A 14,354-nucleotide genomic window follows, 5' to 3' on the forward strand; every position below is an offset into this window, starting at 1 on the left:
AAAGAGCGGGAAAAATGTGGGAGGAGCTACTTAATGGTTTGGTGCCTTCAGGGCCTTTCAAGGGATAAAAAGGCGAGCACTTCTTCCACAGTGCCCATAACAGTAACAGCCTCAGACAAGAACAGGGATGCAGACCCATTGGCTAAACATTGCAGTTTTGAATTTCAGATGTCTTGAAACCTCATAGAAATACAGCTTCATGGTTATAAGTGCTTACCTTTTGAGGTTGAAGTTCTGTGAACTAAACAGCAACTTTGGAAGTGTATGTTATAATATTTAGGATGGATTGCATTTGAACATCAGGTGCTCACCTAACAGGAGTTCTTTCTATTTTTCTTTAGTTAGTAAGTGCTTCCATGTTAGGTGAGCAATTGTTGCAATATCCCCACTACAGAAAACCATCTCTCTATACTTTCAAAATCTTCACCAAGCAAGCTCAGAAAAGAGCGGGAAAAATGTGGGAGGAGCTACTTAATGGTTTGGTGCATTGAGGGCCTTTCAAGGGATAAAAAGGTGGGCACTTCTTCCACAGTGCCCATAGCAGGAACGGCCTCGGATGAGAACAGTGATGCAGGCCAACTGGCTGAACATTGCAGTTTTGAATTTCAGATGTCTTGAAACCTCATAGAAATACAGCTTCAAGCTTGTAAGTGCTTACCTATTGAGGTTGAAGTTCTGTTAACTAAACAACAGCTCTGGAAGTGTATGTTATAATATTTAGAGAATAATTGCATTTGCGCATCAGGTGCTCACCTAACAGGAGTTCTTTCTATTTTTCTTTAGTTAGTAAGTGCTTCCATGTTAGGTGAGCAATTGTTGCAATATCTCTACTACAGAAAACCATCTCTCTATACTTTCAAAATCTTCACCAAGCAAGCTCAGAAAAGAGCGGGACAAATGTGGGAGGAGCTACTTAATGGTTTGGTGCCTTGAGGGCCTTTCAAGGGATAAAAAGGTGGGCACTTCTTCCACAGTGCCCATAGCAGGAACGGCCTCGGATGAGAACAGTGATGCAGGCCAACTGGCTGAACATTGCAGTTTTGAATTTCAGATGTCTTGAAACCTCATAGAAATACAGCTTCAAGCTTGTAAGTGCTTACCTATTGAGGTTGAAGTTCTGTTAACTAAACAACAGCTCTGGAAGTGTATGTTATAATATTTAGATAATAATTGCATTTGAGCATCAGGTGCTCACCTAACAGGAGTTCTTTCTATTTTTCTTTAGTTAGTAGGTGCTTCCATGTTAGGTGAGCAATTGTTACAATATCTCCACTACAGAAAACCATCTCTCTATACTTTCAAAATCTTCACCAAGCAAGCTCAGAAAAGAGCGGGAAAAATGTGGGAGGAGCTACTTAATGGTTTGGTGCCTTCAGGGCCTTTCAAGGGATAAAAAGGTGGGCACTTCTTCCACAGTGCCCATAGCAGGAACGGCCTCGGATGAGAACAGTGATGCAGGCCAACTGGCTGAACATTGCAGTTTTGAATTTCAGATGTCTTGAAACCTCATAGAAATACAGCTTCAAGCTTGTAAGTGCTTACCTATTGAGGTTGAAGTTCTGTTAACTAAACAACAGCTCTGGAAGTGTATGTTATAATATTTAGAGAATAATTGCATTTGAGCATCAGGTGCTCACCTAACAGGAGTTCTTTCTATTTTTCTTTAGTTAGTAAGTGCTTCCATGTTAGGTGAGCAATTGTTGCAATATCTCCACTGCAGAAAACCATCCCTCTATACTTTTAAAATCTTCACCAAGCAAGCTCAGAAAAGAGCGGGAAAAATGTGGGAGGAGCTACGTAATGGTTTGGTGCCTTCAGGGCCTTTCAAGGGATAAAAAGGCGAGCACTTATTCCACAGTGCCCATACCAGAAACAGCCTCTGACAAGAACAGGGATGCAGACCCTTTGGCTGAACATTGCAGTTTTGAATTTCAGATGCCTTGAAACCTCATAGAAATACAGCTTCAAGCTTGTAAGTGCTTACCTTTTGAGTTTGAAGTTCTGTGAAATAAACAACAACTCTGGAAGTACATGGTATAATATTTAGGGATGGATTGCATTTGAGCATCAGGTGTTCACCTAACAGGAGTTCTTTCTATTTTTCTTTAGTTAGTAAGTGTTTCCATGTTAGGTGAGCAATTGTTGCAATATCCCCACTACAGAAAACCATCTCTCTATACTTTCAAAATCTTCACCAAGCAACCTCAGAAAAGAGCGGGAAAAATGTGGGAGGAGCTACTTAATGGTCTGGTGCCTTGAGGGCCTTTCAAGGGATAAAAAGGTGGGCCCTTCTCCACAGTGCCCATAGCAGGAACGGCCTCGGATGACAACAGTGATGCAGGCCAACTGGCTGAACATTGCAGTTTTGAATTTCAGATGTCTTGAAACCTCATAGAAATACAGCTTCATGGTTATAAGTGCTTACCTTTTGAGTTTGAAGTTCTGTGAAATAAACAACAACTCTGGAAGTACATGGTATACTATTTAGGGATGGATTGCATTTGAGCATCAGGTGTTCACCTAACAGGAGTTCTTTCTATTTTTCTTTAGTTAGTAAGTGCTTCTATGTTAGGTGAGCAATTTTTGCACTATCCCCACTACAGAAAACCATCTCTCTATACTTTCAAAATCTTCACCAAGCAAGCTCGGAAAAGAGCGGGAAAAATGTGGGAGGAGCTACTTAATGGTTTGGTGCCTTGAGGGCCTTTCAAGGGATAAAAAGGTGGGCACTTCTTCCACAGTGCCCATACCAGAAACAGCCTCTGACAAGAACAGGGATGCAGACCCTTTGGCTGAACATTGCAGTTTTGAATTTCAGATGCCTTGAAACCTCATAGAAATACAGCTTCAAGCTTGTAAGTGCTTACCTTTTGAGTTTGAAGTTCTGTGAAATAAACAACAATTCTGTTAACTAAACAACAGCTCTGGAAGTGTATGTTATAATATTTAGAGAATAATTGCATTTGAGCATCAGGTGCTCACCTAACAGGAGTTCTTTCTATTTTTCTTTAGTTAGTAAGTGCTTCCATGTTAGGTGAGCAATTGTTGCAATATCCCCACTACAGAAAACCATCTCTCTATACTTTTAAAATCTTCACCAATCAAGCTCAGAAAAGAGCGGGAAAAATGTGGGAGGAGCTACTTAATGTTTTGGTGCCTTCAGGGCCTTTCAAGGGATAAAAAGGCGAGCACTTCTTCCACAGTGCCCATAACAGTAACAGCCTCAGACAAGAACAGGGATGCAGACCCATTGGCTGAACATTGCAGTTTTGAATTTCAGATGTCTTGAAACCTCATAGAAATACAGCTTCATGGTTATAAGTGCTTACCTTTTGAGGTTGAAGTTCTGTGAACTAAACAGCAACTTTGGAAGTGTATGTTATAATATTTAGGATGGATTGCATTTGCGCATCAGGTGCTCACCTAACAGGAGTTCTTTCTATTTTTCTTTAGTTAGTAAGTGCTTCCATGTTAGGTGAGCAATTGTTGCAATATCTCTACTACAGAAAACCATCTCTCTATACTTTCAAAATCTTCACCAAGCAAGCTCAGAAAAGAGCGGGACAAATGTGGGAGGAGCTACTTAATGGTTTGGTGCCTTGAGGGCCTTTCAAGGGATAAAAAGGTGGGCACTTCTTCCACAGTGCCCATAGCAGGAACGGCCTCGGATGAGAACAGTGATGCAGGCCAACTGGCTGAACATTGCAGTTTTGAATTTCAGATGTCTTGAAACCTCATAGAAATACAGCTTCAAGCTTGTAAGTGCTTACCTATTGAGGTTGAAGTTCTGTTAACTAAACAACAGCTCTGGAAGTGTATGTTATAATATTTAGAGAATAATTGCATTTGAGCATCAGGTGCTCACCTAACAGGAGTTCTTTCTATTTTTCTTTAGTTAGTAAGTGCTTCCATGTTAGGTGAGCAATTGTTGCAATATCTCCACTACAGAAAACCATCTCTCTATACTTTCAAAATCTTCACCAAGCAAGCTCAGAAAAGAGCGGGAAAAATGTGGGAGGAGCTACTTAATGGTTTGGTGCCTTCAGGGCCTTTCAAGGGATAAAAAGGTGGGCACTTCTTCCACAGTGCCCATAGCAGGAACGGCCTCGGATGAGAACAGTGATGCAGGCCAACTGGCTGAACATTGCAGTTTTGAATTTCAGATGTCTTGAAACCTCGTAGAAATACAGCTTCAAGCTTGTAAGTGCTTACCTATTGAGGTTGAAGTTCTGTTAACTAAACAACAGCTCTGGAAGTGTATGTTATAATATTTAGAGAATAATTGCATTTGAGCATCGGGTGCTCACCTAACAGGAGTTCTTTCTACTTTTCTTTAGTTAGTAAGTGCTTCCATGTTAGGTGAGCAATTGTTGCAATATCTCCACTACAGAAAACCATCTCTCTATACTTTCAAAATCTTCACCAAGCAAGCTCAGAAAAGAGCGGGAAAAATGTGGGAGGAGCTACTTAATGGTTTGGTGCCTTCAGGGCCTTTCAAGGGATAAAAAGGCGAGCACTTCTTCCACAGTGCCCATAACAGTAACAGCCTCAGACAAGAACAGGGATGCAGACCCATTGGCTAAACATTGCAGTTTTGAATTTCAGATGTCTTGAAACCTCATAGAAATACAGCTTCATGGTTATAAGTGCTTACCTTTTGAGGTTGAAGTTCTGTGAACTAAACAGCAACTTTGGAAGTGTATGTTATAATATTTAGGATGGATTGCATTTGAACATCAGGTGCTCACCTAACAGGAGTTCTTTCTATTTTTCTTTAGTTAGTAAGTGCTTCCATGTTAGGTGAGCAATTGTTGCAATATCCCCACTACAGAAAACCATCTCTCTATACTTTCAAAATCTTCACCAAGCAAGCTCAGAAAAGAGCGGGAAAAATGTGGGAGGAGCTACTTAATGGTTTGGTGCCTTGAGGGCCTTTCAAGGGATAAAAAGGTGGGCACTTCTTCCACAGTGCCCATAGCAGGAACGGCCTCGGATGAGAACAGTGATGCAGGCCAACTGGCTGAACATTGCAGTTTTGAATTTCAGATGTCTTGAAACCTCATAGAAATACAGCTTCAAGCTTGTAAGTGCTTACCTATTGAGGTTGAAGTTCTGTTAACTAAACAACAGCTCTGGAAGTGTATGTTATAATATTTAGAGAATAATTGCATTTGCGCATCAGGTGCTCACCTAACAGGAGTTCTTTCTATTTTTCTTTAGTTAGTAAGTGCTTCCATGTTAGGTGAGCAATTGTTGCAATATCTCTACTACAGAAAACCATCTCTCTATACTTTCAAAATCTTCACCAAGCAAGCTCAGAAAAGAGCGGGACAAATGTGGGAGGAGCTACTTAATGGTTTGGTGCCTTGAGGGCCTTTCAAGGGATAAAAAGGTGGGCACTTCTTCCACAGTGCCCATAGCAGGAACGGCCTCGGATGAGAACAGTGATGCAGGCCAACTGGCTGAACATTGCAGTTTTGAATTTCAGATGTCTTGAAACCTCATAGAAATACAGCTTCAAGCTTGTAAGTGCTTACCTATTGAGGTTGAAGTTCTGTTAACTAAACAACAGCTCTGGAAGTGTATGTTATAATATTTAGATAATAATTGCATTTGAGCATCAGGTGCTCACCTAACAGGAGTTCTTTCTATTTTTCTTTAGTTAGTAGGTGCTTCCATGTTAGGTGAGCAATTGTTACAATATCTCCACTACAGAAAACCATCTCTCTATACTTTCAAAATCTTCACCAAGCAAGCTCAGAAAAGAGCGGGAAAAATGTGGGAGGAGCTACTTAATGGTTTGGTGCCTTCAGGGCCTTTCAAGGGATAAAAAGGTGGGCACTTCTTCCACAGTGCCCATAGCAGGAACGGCCTCGGATGAGAACAGTGATGCAGGCCAACTGGCTGAACATTGCAGTTTTGAATTTCAGATGTCTTGAAACCTCATAGAAATACAGCTTCAAGCTTGTAAGTGCTTACCTATTGAGGTTGAAGTTCTGTTAACTAAACAACAGCTCTGGAAGTGTATGTTATAATATTTAGAGAATAATTGCATTTGAGCATCAGGTGCTCACCTAACAGGAGTTCTTTCTATTTTTCTTTAGTTAGTAAGTGCTTCCATGTTAGGTGAGCAATTGTTGCAATATCTCCACTGCAGAAAACCATCCCTCTATACTTTTAAAATCTTCACCAAGCAAGCTCAGAAAAGAGCGGGAAAAATGTGGGAGGAGCTACGTAATGGTTTGGTGCCTTCAGGGCCTTTCAAGGGATAAAAAGGCGAGCACTTATTCCACAGTGCCCATACCAGAAACAGCCTCTGACAAGAACAGGGATGCAGACCCTTTGGCTGAACATTGCAGTTTTGAATTTCAGATGCCTTGAAACCTCATAGAAATACAGCTTCAAGCTTGTAAGTGCTTACCTTTTGAGTTTGAAGTTCTGTGAAATAAACAACAACTCTGGAAGTACATGGTATAATATTTAGGGATGGATTGCATTTGAGCATCAGGTGTTCACCTAACAGGAGTTCTTTCTATTTTTCTTTAGTTAGTAAGTGCTTCCATGTTAGGTGAGCAATTGTTGCAATATCCCCACTACAGAAAACCATCTCTCTATACTTTCAAAATCTTCACCAAGCAACCTCAGAAAAGAGCGGGAAAAATGTGGGAGGAGCTACTTAATGGTCTGGTGCCTTGAGGGCCTTTCAAGGGATAAAAAGGTGGGCCCTTCTCCACAGTGCCCATAGCAGGAACGGCCTCGGATGACAACAGTGATGCAGGCCAACTGGCTGAACATTGCAGTTTTGAATTTCAGATGTCTTGAAACCTCATAGAAATACAGCTTCATGGTTATAAGTGCTTACCTTTTGAGTTTGAAGTTCTGTGAAATAAACAACAACTCTGGAAGTACATGGTATACTATTTAGGGATGGATTGCATTTGAGCATCAGGTGTTCACCTAACAGGAGTTCTTTCTATTTTTCTTTAGTTAGTAAGTGCTTCTATGTTAGGTGAGCAATTTTTGCACTATCCCCACTACAGAAAACCATCTCTCTATACTTTCAAAATCTTCACCAAGCAAGCTCGGAAAAGAGCGGGAAAAATGTGGGAGGAGCTACTTAATGGTTTGGTGCCTTGAGGGCCTTTCAAGGGATAAAAAGGTGGGCACTTCTTCCACAGTGCCCATACCAGAAACAGCCTCTGACAAGAACAGGGATGCAGACCCTTTGGCTGAACATTGCAGTTTTGAATTTCAGATGCCTTGAAACCTCATAGAAATACAGCTTCAAGCTTGTAAGTGCTTACCTTTTGAGTTTGAAGTTCTGTGAAATAAACAACAATTCTGTTAACTAAACAACAGCTCTGGAAGTGTATGTTATAATATTTAGAGAATAATTGCATTTGAGCATCAGGTGCTCACCTAACAGGAGTTCTTTCTATTTTTCTTTAGTTAGTAAGTGCTTCCATGTTAGGTGAGCAATTGTTGCAATATCCCCACTACAGAAAACCATCTCTCTATACTTTTAAAATCTTCACCAATCAAGCTCAGAAAAGAGCGGGAAAAATGTGGGAGGAGCTACTTAATGTTTTGGTGCCTTCAGGGCCTTTCAAGGGATAAAAAGGCGAGCACTTCTTCCACAGTGCCCATAACAGGAACAGCCTCAGACAAGAACAGGGATGCAGACCCACTGGCTGAACATTGCAGTTTTGAATTTCAGATGTCTTGAAACCTCATAGAAATACAGCTTCATGGTTATAAGTGCTTACCTTTTGAGGTTGAAGTTGTGTGAACTAAACAGCAACTTTGGAAGTGTATGTTATAATATTTAGGATGGATTGCATTTGAACATCAGGTGCTCACCTAACAGGAGTTCTTTCTATTTTTCTTTAGTTAGTAAGTGCTTCCATGTTAGGTGAGCAATTGTTGCAATATCCCCACTACAGAAAACCATCTCTCTATACTTTCAAAATCTTCACCAAGCAAGCTCAGAAAAGAGCGGGAAAAATGTGGGAGGAGCTACTTAATGGTTTGGTGCCTTGAGGGCCTTTCAAGGGATAAAAAGGTGGGCACTTCTTCCACAGTGCCCATAGCAGGAACGGCCTCGGATGAGAACAGTGATGCAGGCCAACTGGCTGAACATTGCAGTTTTGAATTTCAGATGTCTTGAAACCTCATAGAAATACAGCTTCAAGCTTGTAAGTGCTTACCTATTGAGGTTGAAGTTCTGTTAACTAAACAACAGCTCTGGAAGTGTATGTTATAATATTTAGAGAATAATTGCATTTGAGCATCGGGTGCTCACCTAACAGGAGTTCTTTCTATTTTTCTTTAGTTAGTAAGTGCTTCCATGTTAGGTGAGCAATTGTTGCAATATCTCTACTACAGAAAACCATCTCTCTATACTTTCAAAATCTTCACCAAGCAAGCTCAGAAAAGAGCGGGACAAATGTGGGAGGAGCTACTTAATGGTTTGGTGCCTTGAGGGCCTTTCAAGGGATAAAAAGGTGGGCACTTCTTCCACAGTGCCCATAGCAGGAACGGCCTCGGATGAGAACAGTGATGCAGGCCAACTGGCTGAACATTGCAGTTTTGAATTTCAGATGTCTTGAAACCTCATAGAAATACAGCTTCAAGCTTGTAAGTGCTTACCTATTGAGGTTGAAGTTCTGTTAACTAAACAACAGCTCTGGAAGTGTATGTTATAATATTTAGAGAATAATTGCATTTGAGCATCAGGTGCTCACCTAACAGGAGTTCTTTCTATTTTTCTTTAGTTAGTAAGTGCTTCCATGTTAGGTGAGCAATTGTTGCAATATCTCCACTACAGAAAACCATCTCTCTATACTTTCAAAATCTTCACCAAGCAAGCTCAGAAAAGAGCGGGAAAAATGTGGGAGGAGCTACTTAATGGTTTGGTGCCTTCAGGGCCTTTCAAGGGATAAAAAGGTGGGCACTTCTTCCACAGTGCCCATAGCAGGAACGGCCTCGGATGAGAACAGTGATGCAGGCCAACTGGCTGAACATTGCAGTTTTGAATTTCAGATGTCTTGAAACCTCATAGAAATACAGCTTCAAGCTTGTAAGTGCTTACCTATTGAGGTTGAAGTTCTGTTAACTAAACAACAGCTCTGGAAGTGTATGTTATAATATTTAGAGAATAATTGCATTTGAGCATCGGGTGCTCACCTAACAGGAGTTCTTTCTATTTTTCTTTAGTTAGTAAGTGCTTCCATGTTAGGTGAGCAATTGTTGCAATATCTCCACTACAGAAAACCATCTCTCTATACTTTCAAAATCTTCACCAAGCAAGCTCAGAAAAGAGCGGGAAAAATGTGGGAGGAGCTACTTAATGGTTTGGTGCCTTCAGGGCCTTTCAAGGGATAAAAAGGCGAGCACTTCTTCCACAGTGCCCATAACAGTAACAGCCTCAGACAAGAACAGGGATGCAGACCCATTGGCTGAACATTGCAGTTTTGAATTTCAGATGTCTTGAAACCTCATAGAAATACAGCTTCATGGTTATAAGTGCTTACCTTTTGAGGTTGAAGTTCTGTGAACTAAACAGCAACTTTGGAAGTGTATGTTATAATATTTATGATGGATTGCATTTGAACATCAGGTGCTCACCTAACAGGAGTTCTTTCTATTTTTCTTTAGTTAGTAAGTGCTTCCATGTTAGGTGAGCAATTGTTGCAATATCCCCACTACAGAAAACCATCTCTCTATACTTTCAAAATCTTCACCAAGCAAGCTCAGAAAAGAGCGGGAAAAATGTGGGAGGAGCTACTTAATGGTTTGGTGCCTTGAGGGCCTTTCAAGGGATAAAAAGGTGGGCACTTCTTCCACAGTGCCCATAGCAGGAACGGCCTCGGATGAGAACAGTGATGCAGGCCAACTGGCTGAACATTGCAGTTTTGAATTTCAGATGTCTTGAAACCTCATAGAAATACAGCTTCAAGCTTGTAAGTGCTTACCTATTGAGGTTGAAGTTCTGTTAACTAAACAACAGCTCTGGAAGTGTATGTTATAATATTTAGAGAATAATTGCATTTGCGCATCAGGTGCTCACCTAACAGGAGTTCTTTCTATTTTTCTTTAGTTAGTAAGTGCTTCCATGTTAGGTGAGCAATTGTTGCAATATCTCTACTACAGAAAACCATCTCTCTATACTTTCAAAATCTTCACCAAGCAAGCTCAGAAAAGAGCGGGACAAATGTGGGAGGAGCTACTTAATGGTTTGGTGCCTTGAGGGCCTTTCAAGGGATAAAAAGGTGGGCACTTCTTCCACAGTGCCCATAGCAGGAACGGCCTCGGATGAGAACAGTGATGCAGGCCAACTGGCTGAACATTGCAGTTTTGAATTTCAGATGTCTTGAAACCTCATAGAAATACAGCTTCAAGCTTGTAAGTGCTTACCTATTGAGGTTGAAGTTCTGTTAACTAAACAACAGCTCTGGAAGTGTATGTTATAATATTTAGAGAATAATTGCATTTGAGCATCAGGTGCTCACCTAACAGTTCTTTCTATTTTTCTTTAGTTAGTAAGTGCTTCCATGTTAGGTGAGCAATTGTTGCAATATCTCCACTACAGAAAACCATCTCTCTATACTTTCAAAATCTTCACCAAGCAAGCTCAGAAAAGAGCGGGAAAAATGTGGGAGGAGCTACTTAATGGTTTGGTGCCTTGAGGGCCTTTCAAGGGATAAAAAGGTGGGCACTTCTTCCACAGTGCCCATAGCAGGAACGGCCTCGGATGAGAACAGTGATGCAGGCCAACTGGCTGAACATTGCAGTTTTGAATTTCAGATGTCTTGAAACCTCATAGAAATACAGCTTCAAGCTTGTAAGTGCTTACCTATTGAGGTTGAAGTTCTGTTAACTAAACAACAGCTCTGGAAGTGTATGTTATAATATTTAGAGAATAATTGCATTTGCGCATCAGGTGCTCACCTAACAGGAGTTCTTTCTATTTTTCTTTAGTTAGTAAGTGCTTCCATGTTAGGTGAGCAATTGTTGCAATATCTCTACTACAGAAAACCATCTCTCTATACTTTCAAAATCTTCACCAAGCAAGCTCAGAAAAGAGCGGGACAAATGTGGGAGGAGCTACTTAATGGTTTGGTGCCTTGAGGGCCTTTCAAGGGATAAAAAGGTGGGCACTTCTTCCACAGTGCCCATAGCAGGAACGGCCTCGGATGAGAACAGTGATGCAGGCCAACTGGCTGAACATTGCAGTTTTGAATTTCAGATGTCTTGAAACCTCATAGAAATACAGCTTCAAGCTTGTAAGTGCTTACCTATTGAGGTTGAAGTTCTGTTAACTAAACAACAGCTCTGGAAGTGTATGTTATAATATTTAGAGAATAATTGCATTTGAGCATCAGGTGCTCACCTAACAGGAGTTCTTTCTATTTTTCTTTAGTTAGTAAGTGCTTCCATGTTAGGTGAGCAATTGTTGCAATATCTCCACTACAGAAAACCATCTCTCTATACTTTCAAAATCTTCACCAAGCAAGCTCAGAAAAGAGCGGGAAAAATGTGGGAGGAGCTACTTAATGGTTTGGTGCCTTCAGGGCCTTTCAAGGGATAAAAAGGTGGGCACTTCTTCCACAGTGCCCATAGCAGGAACGGCCTCGGATGAGAACAGTGATGCAGGCCAACTGGCTGAACATTGCAGTTTTGAATTTCAGATGTCTTGAAACCTCATAGAAATACAGCTTCAAGCTTGTAAGTGCTTACCTATTGAGGTTGAAGTTCTGTTAACTAAACAACAGCTCTGGAAGTGTATGTTATAATATTTAGAGAATAATTGCATTTGAGCATCGGGTGCTCACCTAACAGGAGTTCTTTCTATTTTTCTTTAGTTAGTAAGTGCTTCCATGTTAGGTGAGCAATTGTTGCAATATCTCCACTACAGAAAACCATCTCTCTATACTTTCAAAATCTTCACCAAGCAAGCTCAGAAAAGAGCGGGAAAAATGTGGGAGGAGCTACTTAATGGTTTGGTGCCTTCAGGGCCTTTCAAGGGATAAAAAGGCGAGCACTTCTTCCACAGTGCCCATAACAGTAACAGCCTCAGACAAGAACAGGGATGCAGACCCATTGGCTGAACATTGCAGTTTTGAATTTCAGATGTCTTGAAACCTCATAGAAATACAGCTTCATGGTTATAAGTGCTTACCTTTTGAGGTTGAAGTTCTGTGAACTAAACAGCAACTTTGGAAGTGTATGTTATAATATTTAGGATGGATTGCATTTGAACATCAGGTGCTCACCTAACAGGAGTTCTTTCTATTTTTCTTTAGTTAGTAAGTGCTTCCATGTTAGGTGAGCAATTGTTGCAATATCCCCACTACAGAAAACCATCTCTCTATACTTTCAAAATCTTCACCAAGCAAGCTCAGAAAAGAGCGGGAAAAATGTGGGAGGAGCTACTTAATGGTTTGGTGCCTTGAGGGCCTTTCAAGGGATAAAAAGGTGGGCACTTCTTCCACAGTGCCCATAGCAGGAACGGCCTCGGATGAGAACAGTGATGCAGGCCAACTGGCTGAACATTGCAGTTTTGAATTTCAGATGTCTTGAAACCTCATAGAAATACAGCTTCAAGCTTGTAAGTGCTTACCTATTGAGGTTGAAGTTCTGTTAACTAAACAACAGCTCTGGAAGTGTATGTTATAATATTTAGAGAATAATTGCATTTGCGCATCAGGTGCTCACCTAACAGGAGTTCTTTCTATTTTTCTTTAGTTAGTAAGTGCTTCCATGTTAGGTGAGCAATTGTTGCAATATCTCTACTACAGAAAACCATCTCTCTATACTTTCAAAATCTTCACCAAGCAAGCTCAGAAAAGAGCGGGACAAATGTGGGAGGAGCTACTTAATGGTTTGGTGCCTTGAGGGCCTTTCAAGGGATAAAAAGGTGGGCACTTCTTCCACAGTGCCCATAGCAGGAACGGCCTCGGATGAGAACAGTGATGCAGGCCAACTGGCTGAACATTGCAGTTTTGAATTTCAGATGTCTTGAAACCTCATAGAAATACAGCTTCAAGCTTGTAAGTGCTTACCTATTGAGGTTGAAGTTCTGTTAACTAAACAACAGCTCTGGAAGTGTATGTTATAATATTTAGATAATAATTGCATTTGAGCATCAGGTGCTCACCTAACAGGAGTTCTTTCTATTTTTCTTTAGTTAGTAGGTGCTTCCATGTTAGGTGAGCAATTGTTACAATATCTCCACTACAGAAAACCATCTCTCTATACTTTCAAAATCTTCACCAAGCAAGCTCAGAAAAGAGCGGGAAAAATGTGGGAGGAGCTACTTAATGGTTTGGTGCCTTCAGGGCCTTTCAAGGGATAAAAAGGTGGGCACTTCTTCCACAGTGCCCATAGCAGGAACGGCCTCGGATGAGAACAGTGATGCAGGCCAACTGGCTGAACATTGCAGTTTTGAATTTCAGATGTCTTGAAACCTCATAGAAATACAGCTTCAAGCTTGTAAGTGCTTACCTATTGAGGTTGAAGTTCTGTTAACTAAACAACAGCTCTGGAAGTGTATGTTATAATATTTAGAGAATAATTGCATTTGAGCATCAGGTGCTCACCTAACAGGAGTTCTTTCTATTTTTCTTTAGTTAGTAAGTGCTTCCATGTTAGGTGAGCAATTGTTGCAATATCTCCACTGCAGAAAACCATCCCTCTATACTTTTAAAATCTTCACCAAGCAAGCTCAGAAAAGAGCGGGAAAAATGTGGGAGGAGCTACTTAATGGTTTGGTGCCTTCAGGGCCTTTCAAGGGATAAAAAGGCGAGCACTTACTCCACAGTGCCCATACCAGAAACAGCCTCTGACAAGAACAGGGATGCAGACCCTTTGGCTGAACATTGCAGTTTTGAATTTCAGATGCCTTGAAACCTCATAGAAATACAGCTTCAAGCTTGTAAGTGCTTACCTTTTGAGTTTGAAGTTCTGTGAAATAAACAACAACTCTGGAAGTACATGGTATAATATTTAGGGATGGATTGCATTTGAGCATCAGGTGTTCACCTAACAGGAGTTCTTTCTATTTTTCTTTAGTTAGTAAGTGCTTCCATGTTAGGTGAGCAATTGTTGCAATATCCCCACTACAGAAAACCATCTCTCTATACTTTCAAAATCTTCACCAAGCAACCTCAGAAAAGAGCGGGAAAAATGTGGGAGGAGCTACTTAATGGTCTGGTGCCTTGAGGGCCTTTCAAGGGATAAAAAGGTGGGCCCTTCTCCACAGTGCCCATAGCAGGAACGGCCTCGGATGACAACAGTGATGCAGGCCAACTGGCTGAACATTGCAGTTTTGAATTTCAGATGTCTTGAAACCT

Source organism: Ambystoma mexicanum, chromosome 7q (genome assembly GCF_040938575.1).
Source record: "Ambystoma mexicanum isolate Mex_15411 chromosome 7q, UKY_AmexF1_1, whole genome shotgun sequence".
Classification (NCBI taxonomy): Eukaryota; Metazoa; Chordata; class Amphibia; order Caudata; family Ambystomatidae; genus Ambystoma; species Ambystoma mexicanum.